Source organism: Pleurodeles waltl, chromosome 11, assembly GCF_031143425.1.
Source record: "Pleurodeles waltl isolate 20211129_DDA chromosome 11, aPleWal1.hap1.20221129, whole genome shotgun sequence".
NCBI lineage: Eukaryota > Metazoa > Chordata > Amphibia > Caudata > Salamandridae > Pleurodeles > Pleurodeles waltl.
This window is the reverse complement of record NC_090450.1, coordinates 10,506,408-10,522,991: the sequence shown is the minus strand read 5'-3', so window position 1 is coordinate 10,522,991 and position 16,584 is coordinate 10,506,408.

Below are 16,584 nucleotides of genomic sequence, written 5' to 3'. Positions count from 1 at the left end.
ATGCAGGCACTTAAAATAAGATCCACGGCTTCACCAGGCAGATGATAGGCATTATGGTGTCCCCACTCAATCTCTAGGCATGAAGGTGGAGGCCCTGGATTTTGGGGTGCAGAACCTGACCCTCTGATTGAGTGAGGTCTACCCTGAGTGAGTGAGGAAGGCAGAGCGGGTGACAAAGACAAAGGTGCATCAGGTTTGCATACCAGAACCTCCTCAGCCTGTCCAAGGTTACTAAGATAACTTGGGCCTAGTTTAGACAAATCTTGCTCAGCATCGGCAGAATCAAGCCTATTAGTAGAAATGTTTAGTGAAGTAGAAAGCTCAACTGCAACCAAAATGCACCCCTCAAAGCTCCCTGACTTTGATATTGGATAGCACAGAACTAAGGGCAATGGATATTGCTGTGAGAGACAAACAGGTCCACCTGAGGTGTGTTGCATAGAAGTTCTGGACCACCTCTGAGTGAAGTTGCCACTTATGACTGGAAAGGTGAAGCAGCCTCAGGCTGTCAGATTTGACATTCGAGCAGCAGCCAGATGGTTCACAACCAAAATATCTTGGGCTTCTGCACCCAAGACCAGAATCATATAGCCTCTTAACAGATATGATGCGACCCCACACCTTCCTGCTTGTTGACATACCACACTGCGGTCTTGTCGTCCGTTGTCAAGATCGGGCCAGACTGGTCGAGAATGGATGGCAGGAAGACTTTCATCTCCAGATCGATGGCCTGCAGCTCCAATAGACTGACATATAACATCTGTCCCTGAGCTCTAATTCCTCCAGATGTGCTCCCTTCCCTATGGTGGAAGCGTCCATTACCGCTGTGGTCATTGCCAGCTGAAGCTGGAAGGGCACCCCTTGAAAAAGGTTCTCTTCCACACTCAACAACATCAAATCAGTAGCAATGTTTCTTGAGATCATTATGGAGTGTGCAACATGTCTGTCAGGTTATAACCACTGCCTGCAGAGGTAACACTGGAGGGCCCTCATGTGCCAGCATGTGTGAGTGACCTGGAATTCTGAAACGTTGGAATTGTAGCCTGAATATTCCTTATCCTCTACGGGGGAAGGCTTGATTTGATGTAGTGTCCAGTACTGCTACAATAAACAGGTTGCACAGAGAAGGCTCCAGATGAAACTTGGATATACTAACAGAAAAGCCCAGGTTGTGTAGCAATGACAATGGTGATTGCAGCTGGAGCATTTCTGGACACTTGGCATTCGAACAGTGAGTCATCCAAGTACAAAATACTGGGGTAACGATCTTTGTGAAGACTTATGGAGCAGAGATGAGCACAATGGTTGGACTGCAGACTAATAATGCATGGATCCCTCTGTGAAGCATATAAGCTTCTTTTGCGATCTTAGAATCGGTATGTGAAAAAATACCTCCTGCAGATCGACAGACACCATCCAGTCTACTACTTATAGGCTACCAACACACTGAAGCCAGGGACAGCACCTTGAGCTCTTCCGTGCATAAGAACCAATTCAAAACCCTGAGGTTCAGGAACAGACAAACACCGCTGTCAATCTTTAGGACCGGAAAGTACTGGAAACAGCACCGCTGACACGTTTTCTGCTCTGACACCAACTCCACTGCCCTCTCCTGAAGCAAATTGTCAACATCATGATGAGGGATTCGTAGGCCGTCTGCAGTTCAGTGGGAAGAAAAGGGGAAATGGGTGGATGGGTCTACTGGAAGGGTGCAGCATGTCCTCTTTACATGGTCTGCAATACACATTGGTTTCCCAGGGTTGTGGAAAGGAGGACTCACCTTCCAACAGGCGCCATTTGCTTCGACAAGAGGAACTAGGGTTGCCTCCTTGTTGTGTCACGGAGAAGGGGCAGGAGGAGCCAGAAGAGGTGGGAGAGATGGAGTGAGAGGTAAGACTGGGCCTCTACCCCTTCCAAAACCCTAATATTGTTTGAATGAAGATTTTTGTTGTTGTTGGTGCTGCTGGCCTTGCTCTCTGCCATGAATGAAGAAACCTCTGGGGACCACTGAAACTTTCAACATTGCCTGTAGTCTTGCTGCTGGGTTTGGTTTGGAGTGCTAAAGATCTAGCAGTGGTATGAATGTCCTTAAATGACTCAAGGGCCAAATCAGACTTTTCTTTGAAGAGCCATGAACCATCAAAGGGGTTGGCTATCAGGGTGGCTTGAAAATCAGTGCAGAAACTAAAGTTATGCAACCAGGCATGACCCCTTAATACCACAGAAGTGCCCATCACCACTGCTACTGAATCCAGCCATTTCGAAGCCTGATTGAATGACCTGCCTGGCTCGGCCTAACCTCACCACACACACCCTGAAAAATGTCCCTGTAGGTGGTCTGGTAGTTTTAGGATAACCGTTTGGGCCAGTTCCCACGCCTGTATCAACAGGCTCTTGGGAGAAGGGTTAGCTTTGAGGACATCTGGTTCACTTAGTGCTGATTTATATTGCCAGGCAACTAGTTGACTTACAGCAGAGGCTAAGGCTTTTACCACACCCCCATGACTGATTTGGTGATCGCATCGTTGGAGGGTAGTAACAGCTGTAATACCTGAAAAGTGGGGTGTACAACGTCCATCAAGATATTCAATTTCACCTCAACTGAGGGGTGGGAAATTCCAAACTTCTGCAGCTTTCCATACCATGGCATGGTATGATGTGATCTCTGGAGGAGGGAGGCCTGTGAGGGAGTGTAATTCTCATTCTGGAACGATGTCTAAACCACTATCCCATCTTAAGGTCAACAAGCTGGGGTCTTCGGAGAACGACTGGCCATCCCCATTTATCTATGTGCTGTCCTGCCTCAGATCCTCTAGAGGAATATATTCCTCTCCAAAAAATAATTTTGTAATAAATTGTGGGTATTAGTTGACGGGGGTGAAGAACCCACCTCATAATAATCACAATCCTTGTCAGAGTGAAACACAAAAGTCACTAAATAAACCTGTCCTTAACCTTCTGGTAGATTGGCACTGAGCAGTCAGGCTTAACTTGGAGGCAATGTGTAAAGTATTTTTCCAACACTCAAACAGTAATAAAGTCAAAACTAAACACAAGAAAAATCCACAAACCAAATTAGAAATCTAGACAATCTTTTAATAAATAAAAGGACTTAAAAATGACAAAAATGCAATCAGTTGTACTGGAGCTATGAGGTTTTATTTAGGTTTAAGCTTACAAAAAAAAATAGTGCCAACAATGGGCATCTGGTCACACTGGACCAGTGCAAAGCCACAAGTTCAGGCTGACCACAATAGAATGTGGGCCGGATACAGGACCAAGTTCATCCCTCTGATCATTTAACTTTCTGACTTTGGTGCAGGGTCAGTGAGTCTGTGTTGCGGAGTTCTGTGTTGCTTGTAGTCGGCCCTGTTGGGACATTCAGCAGAGCGGCAAAGCTCTGTTTGGATCAACATCGCTCGGTATTGAATCAAGTTAAGATTTCAGTTTCCATGCTTTCAGTCGGGATCTGCACAGCGTAGCTGTACGTTACTCAGTGTCAGATATGGTGAAACCTTTCATTAAGCAGGGAGAAGTGCAATCTGACCCCAGCAAAATGTCTAGAACCTTGAGGACAGCACTAGGGGGTCAGGCCTCACTCCCACAGAGGGTAGCAGAGGTGACCAGGTCAGGTCTTGTTAGCACTGCAAGACAGGAAGGGCCTCTGGAAGTTTGTTGGGTACCTGTAACTCAAAAAGTAGGTCAGCCAACTGACACTTGGAACCACTTCGTTGGTTCTGGGTTCAAGACAAGCAGGTCCAATCCCCTCTGTTCGGACAGAAGGCCAGTCTTCCTCTGAAACGTCTAAGGTCCAGGAGAGATCTAATCTCAGGTTCTGAGGGTGCCACGATTATACTCAAGGCCAGCTGGTGGGTGGGGACAATCCTTTGTCTACCTCCAAAAATAGTTCTGGACAGTTCTGTTATCTGAGTTTGGCTTCAGCATGGCTAGTGAAACAAAAGGCTGGAACAGGCCTATGGTGTTCAGGGCAGGGCCCAGCTCCTCCCAGCCATCCTGTCAGGAAGGCCCAGTGCTCTTTACATTTGGGCCTTTGTCTACTGTCTGGTTCCAATACACATTTTCCAGTATTGGAGTCATTAAGGCCCAGGGGCACCTGGCCACTCACAGAAAGGCCCCAGAAACTTTAGGCAGGGGATGCCAACTTTCTAAATGTGGTAGTTCTAAAATAACAATCGAAAATCAGACTTTACCATTAAATTAGATTTTAAATTCCAGTAAAATGAGTGGGAAAGGTACTACTCTAGCTGCTCCCAAATTATAACTTGTTAAATGTAATAAGGTCAAATGTAAAACATCAAGGACACATTCCCTGTTGTTTACATACCATGTACCCTGCCCTATGAGCATTTAAGGCATACCTTAAGTGTGTTGTATAAGTAATTAAAAGGAAGTTTTAGGCCTGGCAGCAGGTTTATTTTAGAACACCAAGAGGGGCTAGGAGCGCAGTTAGGTCCAGCATACATGCTCCCTAGAAATAAAGGTAATTACAAGGAGTATTCAGTTTCTTTTGAGGTAAGAGAAATAGAATAGAGTTGGTCGGTCGGTCAAGGGTTGAGCAAGCAGATCGGGGGAGATCTGATTGCTGAGAAGCAAGAGTCCTCACAAATTAGTGTCATGCTCCATCATCGGGCAGCTCCTCGCTGTCTTCCTACTGCAATAACAGATCCTCCAAGTGGGGCAATGTGATCGAAGTACACATGCTCATGCCCAGCAGTTCTGCATACTATATTCTTCATGTCCAGTCAGTCGCCACAAGGATGACTTAAGCCTGATCGGTCCTGACCTTTTTGAGAACTCAGGCAGGAGTGTTATTGACATAAAGGTATACCATCTTTCCCTGGGAGCTGCATAGTCACCCTCACTGAAATCCAGGACTGGGGCTGAAAGATTGGGATCATAGACTGATTGTCCTGGACTATCTTTCCTGTGGTAAGGCAGTAGACCAACCCATGTCCAGAATGACTCTCATGAAGGGGAGCATCTGAGATAGAGTCAGGCGGGACTTCAGCACGATGACAGTGAGCCCTAAAGATGGTAGGAGGTTTGCTGTAGTCTACAGAAAGGAAAGGTAGGGTAGGGTGTAGCCCTTTCGCACAAAATGCAGGACCCACCTGATCTGGCCGGGTGGCTGTGCTCCACTAAGGGCATGCTAAAGGGGGTTGGGAGATGGTGCAGTGGACTGGACGGCCCATTGACTTTGACCATCTGGTTGGTGAACACCAAGGCCACAACTCTGAAAAAATCCTGGGTGTCATGCTGGGGTTGGATTAGTTGACATTATGGGGACCACTGCTGAAGCCCCTAAAGGAACAGTAGGGCTAATGCGGCTAGTAAAATAGAACAGATGAGCCCAGGGAGCAGGTCGTGACCCTGCTCTCCTTGAACAGCTCTGGAGTGGAGTCTGCGTTATTCCCAAACTGGTGAGTCCCAAGGAATGGCATGTTCATGAGGGATGACTAGGCATCACCTGAACAGAAGGTGGACTGTGGTCAAGCATGGTGGCGAATGGTGACACTGTCGCCAATGGCACATCCCAAGTCTGAAGTCATGCATTTTCCCTACATTTCTGTGATGAAAACTTCCGGAATCTGCAGGAATCCACACAATTTCTACCACCCTGCATTGCCACCACCTGTGCCGATAAAAACTCTGCCCCACTTGTGTGGCTGGGACTAGTGCCAGATACTGGAGCGGAACCAACCGACGTCAATAGGAGTTTCCAAGCAAGGGCTCCCATTGTCTTTGATTTGATCGATTCCTGTCACAGTACTAGGCCCAACTGCACAAGTGGGGCAGCAGATTGATCGTCACAGGTGGGGCAATGCTGGGTGGTAGAAATGTTGTGGATTCCTTCGGATTCTAGAAGTTTTCATCACAGATATGAATGGAAAAAGCGTTATTTCAGGCAAAGATTGAGGTTTGCATGGCCTTGTGGGTAAAAACCCTAATGAGATCCACAGAAGTCACAACATCCTGGATTCCCCTCTGTGTCTAGTTCTCAAAAATGTACAGGTTGGCTAGATTTCCCTAGGTGCCGGCTGAGCTAGGGTTCAAAATCTAGAGCTACCCACATCGGAAAAAGAGGGTCAGTTTTCAGTGTAAAACACACTGCACCTATGTTGCAATTTGGGCTGTTTCTTGTTGCGAGTACTAGGCCTCTACCCATACCATTTTTATCGGGAGACTTGTAGGAGCATAGAAAAGGAGTACATTTGTTGTTACCCATTGGATTTCACAGCATTTGTGCCTTTCAAATGTAAGCCAGTGCATAAGAAAGATGACATTTTGAAAAATGCCCTCTAAATCAAACTATAGTACGGGTACCCACAAATTCAGAGATGTAGAAACAACCACTACTACTAAACTCTATATATTGTGCACATTTCAGAAATACATCAGTTTCCTTGATACACATCTTTCACTCTGCCTATTGCGCTTTACGAATTGGACTATGCTTGGCCCTCAATAAAAAACCATTGTAGGGTGTAGCTCAGTTGTTTGCTTTGGGACTCTTGGGTTCTTGGAGAACCCACAAACACAATATATCCCTGCAACCAGAAGGGTCTAGTCGACGTAATGGTATGTTGCTTTTGTCAATCTGCCATTGTGGCAAAAAGTTACAGATGAAAATGTTGCCACAAATGCCCAATTTGTCCTACTCATTTTATTTCAACAGTTATTTTAATCAGGAAAACCTTGAGAGATCTACACATATGACCCCTTGCTGAATTTAGAATTGTGTCTACTTTTCAGAAATCTATAGCTTTTCTGACTCACCCATGGGTTTCAAACTGGTTCCCACCTCAAACTGGAAGTAGGTTGAGACAGCACAAAAAAATAGGGAAAATGTGCTACCTCTTAGAAAAAAGCTAAAACCGTAGCACAAAATGTTTTTTTTTTTATTCAGCTCTGCATGTTCCTGAAAGCTGGGAAGATGGTGACGTTAGTACAACACACTATTCGTGGATGCCATTTTTAGGGCAAAAGCAGTCACTTTTATCTGGATCCCTTTTTCCCATTTTTTCTAAAAAAAAAACCTCAAAATACTGCTATATATTGCCTATTTTCTCAGTCCCTTCCAGGAAAATCCACAAACCCTGAACATCTTTAGAATCCCTGGGATGTTGGGAAAAAAATACACAAATTTGGTGTGGATAGCGTATGTGCACAAAAAGTTATGAAGGTCTAAGTGCAAACTACCCAAATAGCCAAAAAAGGGGTCAGCACTTGGGAGGAGGGAAGGCCTTGCAGGGAAGGGGTTAAGGTCATTTAGTTTATAGAGCTGTACCGTACATTTGAATTTAAGGTTTCAAGATTGCTTTGTGATTGCCTATCTGAAATTCCATCCACAGGCATACTGAAATCAATCTGCATAAAGATATTGACATCCAAAAGGAACTCTGCTATATGTGGTCCTCATTGGGTCTGCAACTGTTTTGTTTAGAAAAGTAAATAATACTAAGATTAATAAAGCATGTATAAAGACGCAAAATTTAAAATTTCAAAACGTTCTGTAAAAGTGAAGGGTTTATAATTGAGGGTTGATCCTATGAAAAATAAACTTGGTATCCTTAGCTTGATTCATTGGAGCAGTGCATTACAGGAAACAGAATACACTATAGACATGATTTGGCGTCAACTGAAGTACCATCAAAGACAGCATGCATTAGGATGAAAAAGGAAAGTTTGCTAGGTATATTTTTTCTATATCTGATTGTGAATTAAATAAAATATTTTAATATTTGTGTATGTGTTTGATGTATACCTATTTCTGTATATCTGTGTATTGTTTTAAGGGTCAAATTGTAAAAACGGCTTAGGCTGGTAGTTCCTGGCTTACTCTTCTGATTCAGTGGGGGTCCCTGAATTCTAAATGATTCAGTGGGGGTCCCTGAATTCTAAATGATTCAGCTGGGGCCACAAAATTCAAAAGGTTAAAAACTGGTAGTCTAAACTCTTCCTCCTTTTGACAGGATGGTTCAAACTCTTAGGGCCAGATGTATCATAGTACCGTTTTGCATTTCCTAAATAGCACATTTTAAGAAATTGTTATTTGAGAAATGCAAAATGGTATGTATGAAAAAAGCTGAATCCCTAATAGGAATTTATTAAAATTCACAATTGCTATTAAGGAATCATTATTAGGGAATGGGACTCATAGGGCGAATGATCTTGCATTTCTTAAGGCCCCCTTTGATGCACGTCCAATTTTTTTTTTAAATGCACATGGTTACCACCAACATGGAGTTGGTGGTCATTGCATTTCCTAAAGGCCCAGTTCGCATTTAGGAAATGCATGATACATGTGCATAGGTAATCGCAAACAGGAATTCCCAATTTGCGATTTCCTTTTTAGAGAATCACAGTTTGCGATTCACAAAATTGAGTCGTAAATTTAGAAAATCAGTATTTTAGCGATTCCTTAAAATTGCACTGTGAATGCCTTTCATAAATCGTGAAAGACTATTTTACATTCACAAACAGTGGAATTTTGCGATTCGCACCGTTTGCGAATGCAAAATAGTTTGATACATCTGGACCCAAGTGCTTTGTCTTAGAACTTTGATTTTACTCATTATATTGGTGATCTAATGCACTATTTATCACACATGAGATGAGTCTCCTGTGAAAACAACCACCAACCTGGTACATGAGATCAGTGTCAACGAAGGGAGACTTCTTACTTGATGCTGAAGATTGATCCAAAATGTGCAGATGCCTTAGGGAAGAAGAATTTAGTGGTGACTGGACTATCAGAAAGTGGTTTCAAAAAGAGTCTGACCTTGAGTCTATGGGACTTAGTAAAAACAAACACTAACAACAACAAGAATATAACATGGGTCCTATTTTCGCCTGACAGCCATCCATCCAACTCTCTCATCGACATACCCCAACACAAGACCACAAGAGTTTTCTAACCAGCTGTTTCATTTTACATGCCATATATATCCCAAGTTTTCCCTACAACAATAAGGAAGTTATGATAACTGGGAACCTACCACTATTCGAGGACAGACCAGAAGGCCTAAAAGGTCATTTTTTTTCCATCTGTGCACCCTGGATCTGGAACAAAATCCCTGTATCGATCGGGACCATCCCACTGGAGCTCCAATTTAGGAAAGAGTTTAAGACTCGCCTCTTTAGAGAACAGTATATCACAGTGCAATGATCGTCCACAACCCGGCTTCCTCTCTATGGTGTTGCCCTTTATATGTTTCATTTGTGTTTAGTATCAATAGCTTAGTATGTTATTAGAATGTTAAACACAAGTTTCTGTTCACTTAAGATTGCATTTTGAATAAAGCAGCTTAGAGGACAGAGTAGCAGTGGCGGCTGCCATTGTCTGAATAAAATGGTTAGTTTACTTACATGTCAAGTGCCTTATTGACACAACAAGATTAGCAATGAGAGGCAATGCTGGTGGTAGGAACCCACTGAGGCGCCTGCTGAACTTATCCTGCAGCACAGCTTTCCTGAAGTGGAGAAGCAGAAAACTATGAACAGCGCTTCCTGGAAGCTTCTATTTGTACTCATTAGAAATATTGTCAGAAACATGTGGACAAAAGAAATGATAAAGGTGTAAATCCTATTCTAAAGTTTTACGGTGAGCTGAACTGCTGACAACGTGAGCGTGACTGCAACACTGCATCCAATATACTGATGAGAGATCGGAAGCGACTCAGAGAGCACAAGGGGCATCTTGTCATCCAGCATCAATGGAGTCGGTATGTAGGCTCTGGGGACTGGCGTAGATAACTCCATCTGAGGCAGCTGGAGGAGGGCTACTGGTGGATTCAGAGGGTCTGGCTAGTGGTACTCCAGATGGAGGGCGTATCGGCTCCTTGGGGCCCAAAGGCACAACAGAGGGAATCTGCAATGATCTAAAGAGTCAGAGCATGGCCTCGCTGATCTTTTCGATCTGCCTCCGAGTTGCAGACGGCCCTGGAAACTCTGGTTGAGCTGGGATAAGTTGAGGGATAGGCTTTAAGGTCAATCAACTTTAGGAGCAAGATGAAGGTTCTTGACAATGCCCTTGTGCCTATTCAAGAGTATGTGAGTGGGGCCGTGTCCTTTTCGATTTTTTTAATTATTTTCTTTGGCTTACACAAAGACTTGAAGCAGGATGATGACAGACCTTAAGAACGATTCCTGCAACTTCTGGACCAGGAAAAGGAGAGACCCTTCAACTTGGATTGGACACCACATGGAATCTTCAGGTGCTTGGCATTCTACAGTTTCACCTTGCTGTCTGGTATGGTCTTCGGGTTCATCAGTGTGTAGTCACTGCAAGCTTTAGAGTCCTGCTTCGACCTCAGGCACCAAAGGCAAACCTGATAAGAACCAGTAACATACATTTCTTATGGAAAGTCCTAACAGGGCTTTTAGTACTGTTGCCTTGGGATGTGACACTTCCCTTGCACATTGAACATTTCTTGTTTCAAAAGCTGTCTGAAAGAGATGAGAGGTAGATATACATCCACGTCTGGTGGACGGAAATAAATAAACAGACTTCAGTGCATGAGATTGGTGGTATATAGGCCCCAAATGTCATTCTGGAGCAGAATAGCATCAGTGCAGAGCTGTGCGGCACCACCTACCGGCACATCAAGGTAAAACTTAAAAATGTACAGATCCAGTCTGAGGGGAATATTCAAAAGGTGAGAAATCTACAGTTAGAAGTCCCTATCACACATCCCATATGCATACATGCATAAAAGGAATATTTTAATGTTTGAACAGTGGTAAAATATCCCAAGGTAGAATTAAGAATAAAACTGGATATGCAAATCTTTGATGGACCCGCAATCAAGAACACTAACTTAAAGTCCGCAGTATCCTCATAAATGTTAGAAATCTCTTGCAAATGTTTATTGTTTCCTTAGCCTAGTCCTAAGAAATGCTAGTCTTGGGATCTTCCTACAAGACTCACTGTTCCTTGCTGGTGTGTTCTAATACAGTGGTTCCCAAACGGGGGTCCGGGAACCTTTGGGGGTCCGCAACTGCTTAGAAAATTAAATCATATTAACAAATTAGTTCCCCAGCTTTCACTAATGACTTAGTGGAGGGTCCCCGGATACCAGTAATGATTCAGTGGGGGTCCCCGGGGTTCCACTTATGATAAAGGAGGGGTCCACAGAAGTCAAAAGGTTGGAAACCACTGCTCTAATACTACTCTGAGTGCAGGAATTCCAAAAGCCAAAACATGAGGGTTGTTTGTGCACTGGGACTCTGAAGGCCCCTTTGATTTAAAATTCTAATTCACAGATCAGGCCCAGAGTGTTTGGGACCTTATACTGTAGAAATGAACTGCAGTTGTTGGCATTCACCGGAGTGCCCTATACGAGGCATACATTTCCCACGCAATTCTCTCAACTACATCCGAGAGTCATCCAGATGCCTGATGCCAGACTCAGTTTTTGTCACTCTTGTGGAAAGATGTCTAAAGCCTTTGCATATTCTTGTTGTTTTGACCTGCATTAAGCTGGTGTTATTCTTGGAAATCTGCGCTTCTTCGTGCAGAGCTGAGTTTCAATATTCATTCCTCACTGGTCACAGGGTCTCCCTGCGCTTTAATGGGCTAGTGGGGAACCTGCTTTCGTCCTCGCAGTGTCTTCACCGTTCGCCATGATTGGAAGTGTGAATGCTGTTCCTAGGTACTTGTTGGAGAGAATGTGTTTATTGTGGACACTGGTAAATCAGACCAGCAGACGGATATCGCCTCATCCTTATTTCCACTGTGATCGATATTTCCACTTCAATTTATTCTGTGATCAGTAGGCAGGGCCAACTCACCAAAGGTGCCCAGCACTGTGGTGGAGTGAGGTCCTGGTGGAGCGGGGCGCTGACCTTTCCACATATCCAGGTCTGTGACTTGGCAGAGATGGTTCTTTCCAGCAGTGGCATCTTCAATCGGCAGGATGCTATTCACCCAGGCTTTCTGCTAAGGGGCTGAAGCAGCGCAGAGAAGCAGGCACAAAGGGCCTGATTTGGAGATTGGTGGACGGGTTACTCCCGTTGTGAGAGAGTAACCCTCCCGACAATGTCTGTTGGGTTTGTTGCAGCGCTGCTGTGGAGTGCAAATCCTCTAACGTTGGGTCCGTTGCAGGGCTTCCGTGGAGTGCAAATCCTCTGCCGTTGGGTCTGTTGCAGCACTGCTATGGAGTGCAAATCCAGAGCAAATCCTCTGCTGCTGGGTCTGTTGCAGCGCTGCTGTGGAGTGCAAATCCTCTAACGTTGGGTCCGTTGCAGGGCTTCCGTGGACTGGAAATCCTCTAACGTTGGGTGCGTTGCAGGGCTTCCGTGGAGTGCAAATCCTCTAACGTTGGGTCCGTTGCAGCGCTGCTGTGGAGTGCAAATCCTCTAACGTTGGGTCCGTTGCAGGGCTTCCGTGGAGTGCAAATCCTCTAACGTTGGGTCCGTTGCAGCGCTGCTGTGGAGTGCAAATCCTCTAACGCTGGGTCCGTTGCAGGGCTTCCGTGGAGTGCAAATCCTCTAACGTTGGGTCCGTTGCAGGGCTTCCGTGGAGTGCAAATCCTCTAACGTTGGGCCCGTTGCAGCGCTGCTGTGGAGTGCAAATCCTCTAACGTTGGGTCCGTTGCAGGGCTTCCGTGGAGTGCAAATCCAGAGCAAATCCTCTGCCGTTGGGTCTGTTGCAGCACTGCTATGGAGTGCAAATCCAAAGCAAATCCTCTGCTGCTGGGTCTGTTGCAGCGCTGCTGTGGAGTGCAAATCCAGTGCAATTCCTCTGTCGTTGGGTCTGTTGCAGAGCTGATGTGGAGTGCAAATCCTCTGCTGCTGGGTCTGTTGCAGCGCTGCTGTGGAGTGCAAATCCAGTGCAATTCCTCTGTCGTTGAGTCTGTTGCAGAGCTGATGAGGAGTGCAAATCCTCTGTCATTAGGTCTGTTGCAGACCCGCTGTGGAGTGCAAATTCTTTGCCATTGGGTCTGTTGCAGAGCTGCTGTGGAGTGCAAATCCTCATCCACTGGGGCTCTGGCAGCGCTGCTCGAGTGCAAATCCTCTGCTGTTGGGTCTGTTGCAGGGCTGCTGTGGAGTGCAAATCCTCTGCCATTGGGTCTGTTGCAGTGCTGCTGTGGAGTGCAAATCCTATGCCGTTAGGTCTGTTTCAGGGCTGCCCTGGAGTGCAAATCCTCTGCTGTTGTGTCTGTGCAGCACTGCTGTGGAGTGCAAATCCTCTGCTGTTGAGTCTTTTGCAGGGCTGCTGTGGAGTGCGAATCCTCTAACGTTGAGTCTGTTCCAGGGGTGCTGTGGAGTGCAAATCCTCTGCTGTTGGGTCTGTGCAGCACTGCTGTGGAGTGCAAATCCTCTGCTGTTGAGTCTGTTGCAGGGCTGCTGTGGGGTGCAATTCCTCTGTCGTTGGGTCTGTTGCAGAGCTGATGTGGAGTGCGAATCCTCTGCCATTAGGTCTGTTGCAGGCCCGCTGTGGAGTGCAAATTCTTTGCCATTGGGTCTGTTGCAGAGCTGCTGTGGAGTGCAAATCCTCATCCACTGGGGCTCTGGCAGCGCTGCTCTAGAGTGCAAATCCTCTGCTGTTGGGTCTGTTGCAGGGCTGCTGTGGAGTGCAAATCCTCTGCCATTGGGTCCGTTGCAGGGCTGCTGTGGAGTGCAAATCCTCTGCCATTGGGTCTGTTGCAGAGCTGCTGTGGAGTGCAAATCCTCACCCACTGGGGCTCTGGCAGCGCTGCTCTAGAGTGCAAATCCTCTGCTGTTGGGTCTGTTGCAGGGCTGCTGTGGAGTGCAAATCCTCTGCCATTGGGTCTGTTGCAGTGCTGCTGTGGAGTGCAAATCCTCTGCCATTGGGTCTGTTGCAGTGCTGCTGTGGAGTGCAAATCCTCTGCTGTTGAGTCTATTGCAGGGCTGCTGTGGAGTGCGAATCCTCTGCTGTTGAGTCTGTTCCAGGGGTGCTGTGGAGTGCAAATCCTCTGCTGTTGGGTCTGTGCAGCACTGCTGTGGAGTGCAAATCCTCTGCTGTTGAGTCTATTGCAGGGCTGCTGTGGAGTGCGAATCCTCTAACGTTGAGTCTGTTCCAGGGGTGCTCTGGAGTGCAAATCCTCTGCTGTTGGGTCTGTTGCAGGGCTGCTGTGGAGTGCAGTCCTCTGCCATTGAGACTGTTACAGGGCTGCTGTGGAGTGCAAATTGTATGCTGTTAGGTCTGTGCATCGCTGCTGTGGACTGCAAATCCTTTGCTATTGGGTCTGTTGCAGGGCTGCTGTGGAGGCCAATTCCCTAATATTGGGTCTGTTCCAGGGGTGGGGTGGAGTGCAAATCCTCTGCTGTTGGTTTTGTTGCAGGTCTGCTGTGGAGTGCAAACCCTCTGCCGTTGGGTCTGTTGCACGGCTGCTGTGGAGTGCAAATCCTCTGGTACTGGGTCTATTGGAGGGCTGCTGTGGAGTGCAAATCCAATGCAAATCCTATGCCGTTGGGTCTGTTGCAGGGCTTCCGTGGAGTGCAAATCCTCTGGTGCTGGGTCTGTTGCAGGGCTGCTGTGGGGTGCATATCCTCTGGTGCTGGGTCTGTTGCAGAGCTGGTGTGGAGTGTGAATGCTCTGCTGCTGGGTCTGTTGCAGGGCTGCTGAGGAGTGCAAATCCTCTGCATTTGGGTAGGTTGCAGGGCTTCCGTGGAGTGCAACTCCTCTGCAGTTGGGTCTGTTGCAGCGGTGCTGTGGAGTGCATATCCTCTGGTGCTGGGTCTGTTGCAGTGCTGCTATGAAGTGCAAATCCTCTGCAGCTGGTTCTGTTGCAAGGCTTCCGTGGAGTGCAAATGCTCTGGAGTTGGGTCTGTTGCAGTGGTGCTGTGGAGTGCAAATCCTCTGGTGCTGGGTCTGTTGCAGGGCTGCTGTGGAGTGCAAATCCTCTGGTGCTGGGTCTGTTGCAGGGCTGCTGTGGAGTGCAAATCCTCTGCCGTTGGGTCTGTTGCAGAGCTGTAGTGGAGTGCATACCCTCTGGTGCTAGGCCTGTTGCGTCGCTGCTGTGGAGTACGAATCTGCTGCTGCTGGGTCTGTTGCAGAGCTGCTGCGGAGTGCAAACCCTCTGCCGCTGGGTCTGTTGCAGAGCTGCTGTGGAGTGCATATCCTCTGGTGCTGGGTCTGTTTTAGGGCTGCTGTGGAGTGCATATCCTCTGGAGCTGGGTCTGTTGCAGGGATGCTATGAAGTGCGAATGTTCTGCTGCTGGGTCTTTTGCAGGACTTCTGTGGAGTGCAAAACCTCTGCCGTTGGGTCTGTTGCAATGCTGCTGTGGAGTGCAAATCCTCTGCGTTGGGTCTGTTGTAGGGCTGCTGTGGAGTGCATATCCTCTGGTGCTGGGTCTGTTGCAGGGTTGCTGTTGAGTGTAAATTCTCTGCTGTTTGGTCTGTTTCAGGGCTGCTGTGGAGTGCAAATCCTCTGGTGCTGAGACTTTTGCGGGGCTGTGGGGAGTGCATAGCCTCTGGTGCTGGGTCTGTTGGAGGGCTGCTGAGGAGTGCGAATCCTCTGCCATTGGGTCTGTTGCAGAGATGCTGTGGAGTGCATATGCTCTGGTGCTGGGTCTGTTGGAGGGCTGCTGAGGAGTGCGAATCCTCTGGAGCTGGGTCTGTTGCAGGGCTGAGGGGGACTGCAAATCCTCTGCCATTGGGTCTGCTGCAGAGATGCTGTGGAGTGTATATGCTCTGGTGCTGGGTCTGTTGTAGGGCTGCTGTGTAGTGCATATCCTTTGGCACTGGGTCTGTTGCAGAGCTGCTGTGGAGTGTGAATCCTCTGGTGCTGGGTCTGTTGCAGGGCTGCTATGGAGTGCAAATCTTCTGCCATTGGGTCTGTTGCAGAGCTCCTATGGAGTGCATATGCTCTGGTGCTGGGTGTGTTGCGGGGCTGCTATGACGTGCGAATCCTCTGGTGCTGGGTCTGTGGTAGGGCTGCTGTGGAGTGCAAATCCTCTGCTGTTAGGTCTGTTACAGAGGTGCTGTGGAGTGCATATGCTCTGTTGCAGGGCTGCTGTGGAATGCGAATGCTCTGCTGCTGGGTCTGTTGCAGGGCTGCTATGGAGTGCAAATCCTCTGCCATTGGATCTGCTGCAGAGCTGCTGTGGAGTGCATATGCTCTGGTGCTGGGTCTGTTGCAGGGCTACTGTGGAGTGCAAATGCTCTGCTGCTGGGTCTGTGGCAGGGCTGCTGTGGAGTGCAAATCCTCTGCCGTTGGGTCTGTTGCAGAGATGCTGTGGAGTGCATATGCTCTGGTGCTGGGTCTGTTGCATGGCTGCTGTGGAGTGTGAATGCTCTGCTGCTGAGTCTGTTGCAGGGCTGCTGCGGAGTGCAAATCCTCTGCTATTGGATCTGCTGCAGAGCTGCTGTGGAGTGCATATGCTCTGGTGCTGGGTCTGTTGCAGGGCTGCTGTGGAGTGCGAATGCTCTGCTGCTGGGTCTGTGGCAGGGCTCCTGTGGAGTGCAAATCCTCTGCCGTTGGGTCTGTTGCAGAGATACTGTGGAGTGCATATGCTCTGGTGCTGGTTCTGTTGCATGGCTGCTGTGGAGTGCGAATGCTCTGCTGCTGGGTCTGTTGCAGGGCTGCTGCGGAG